The following is a 2,564-nucleotide window of genomic DNA, read 5'->3' as shown; positions in this document are numbered from 1 at the left end:
ACACAGGCCTGTGGCAATTTAAGACTCATTGTAGACCCTAATAGGGGGCTAAAGCAAGGTCGGTGTGAAGGAGAGGCACCATCTGAGATCAGAAAGAGGCAGACCAGCAACCAGGAAAGGGACAGAAAAAGATGAGGGAAAATTACACACACACACACACACACACACACACACACACACACACACCCCAATATTCCAAGCCCTTAGAAGTTCCTGAGAACAAAACCATGAACTCCTTCTATTAGGATCACATCCAAACCATGAGAAGATGGCACTATCATACTCAGACTAAATGTAGACACATCATTGAGCCTCTCATATCTGGAATGTCTCAGAACCCAGCATGGAATTTCCTACCGTACACACTGCATTGTCGAAAACTCAGCCAACTCCTTTTTTTAATGTTGGTCATGGGGTTTGAACTCTGGGTCAGGGCGCTGTCCTCCAGCTCTTCAGCAGAAGATGAGCACTCTATATTTTGAGCCACAGTGACGTTTCCTGTTTTCTGGTGGCTCATTGGATATCAAGACCCACAGACTTTCCTGCCCAAGCTACTTTGAACCATGATCTTTACATTTCAGATTTATGAGTAACTAGGATAACAGTTGTGAGCCACCAGAGGTGCCAGACATCATCCATCTTCATATACCCAGAGAAAACCCATTTCATCAGACCACAAACTTTCTTGCAACCCTTTACTTCAGAATTTGACACCCAGCATCCAAATCCATCCTTCATTAGGGAGAATACAGACACAACAATCCCACCCCTGCACCCATTTGCCCACTCTCTGCCTGCCATAGGCCTCGAACACTTGAGTTCTTGGTAAGACACCATCCATTCTACTGTGGCTTCAAACAGGTGCAAACTTGGGGAGTTCTTAGAATGTCTGTAAAGTGAGGCCAGCACCTGGTCTCTCAATCACAGCACCCTCCCACACACACCTCCACATCTTTGCAGCGAAGATGTTTTACTTTCTTTCATTTTTTCGATTGTGAGCTTGAATGCTGGGCCTGGGTGCTCTCCCAGAGCTCTTCAGCTCAAGGCAAGCACTCTACTATTTAAGCCACAGCACTCCTTCCAGTTTTCTGGTGGTTTGTTGGAGATGAGAGTCTCAGGGCCTTTCCTGCCCAGTCTTCTTATCTCACCTCCTGAGTACCTGGGATGACAGCCATGAGCTACTGGCACCCAGCAAAACATACTTTTCAATGCCTGTCATCCTATCCTCTCAGGAGACTGAGATCTGAGGACTGCAGTTGGATGCCACCCTTGGCAGCAAAGTGCATGAGAACTCTTTATCACCCTTTATCACTCTTTATCACTCTTTATCACTCTTTAAACACCCAAAAACCTGGAAGTGGAGCTGTGGCTCAAGCAGTAGAGGGCTCGCCTTGAGCTGAAGAGCTGAGGGATAGCGCCCAAGCCCAGAGTTCAAGCCCCATGACTGACCAAAAAAAAATTCAGTTTTCACTAAAAAGTAGGAGCAAAAATGAGAGATTGAATAGTAACTAGAGCATTATCATTATATTTATTTCTCAGTGATCATTCTTGTAATGATTAATGAGAGTTTTCAAGCCAGGTTTAGCTTAAGAGTTAGTGTTAAGTAATGGATTAGATGGCAAGTAAATTTGAAATTGTTTTAGGGTACAGGGATTCAGGGAAAGGTAGGATCATTGGAAACAACAGTATTTTTCCTGATAAGTGAATTTGAGGACAAATAATATAATACTTCATGTTAGGGAAAAAGATAACTTCAGAGGTAGAGTCAAAAAATTTGTGGGAATTAGGGCAAATTGAAATGCATTTCCAGAGTGCAAATTGGAGTATCCATTAGAATGATTAAAAACTAGAGTTTTTTTCTTAAACATTAGAATTGGACTATCATTAGAGTGAAAGTTAGGTTTCAGTTCCAGATGAAGTTAGAGTTAGCCTTAGGGAAATGGAAAGTTTAGGGCCAAACTGAAAGTAAATCTTCAAATAACAAGTCTAGTTAGAATTCAGATGAATGTGAAATAAGAAAGTGCTAATAATATTAAGATTAGGGTATGATTAGTGTGAGGGTTAGTCTCAATATTCCAGTTAGGTTTTGGGTTACAAAAATGGCAAGATACTGAGTAAAACTACTGAGTAAAACTACAAACTATTTTTAGAAAGATGAGTTGAATCAAAGTTAGGATGAATAAAAACTAATGTATTTGTATGGCTTTTAGAATCCAAAGGCTATTAGTTCTAGGGTTAGGGTTACTGTTCTAGTTCAGGTTAGACTTAGGCTTAGGGAAGGGTAAGCTTTACAGTAAAACCGAGTTTCTGCTAACATTTTCAAGTATAATAAGTTTGAAATTTAACAAAAACTACAGAGTTTTCCCAAGTTTCCTATTCAAGGTTGAATAGGGTTAAATTTAGAGTTAGGTTTCTAGTAAGGTTTATATATAGTTAGGGTTAGATACTATAGTAGATTTTAAATAAACCTGCAACTTCTTTTTGGATATATAGGAGTTCAGTAAACGTTAAGATCAGTGGAAACTGAGATAGTTTTCATGATATGAAGATTTGAGGTTAATGAT

The sequence above is a fragment of the Dipodomys merriami genome, unplaced genomic scaffold, assembly GCF_024711535.1.
Source record: "Dipodomys merriami isolate MVZ:Mamm:240054 unplaced genomic scaffold, mDipMer1.0.p SCAF_113, whole genome shotgun sequence".
Lineage (NCBI taxonomy): Eukaryota > Metazoa > Chordata > Mammalia > Rodentia > Heteromyidae > Dipodomys > Dipodomys merriami.
Note: the sequence above shows the minus strand (reverse complement) of the source record.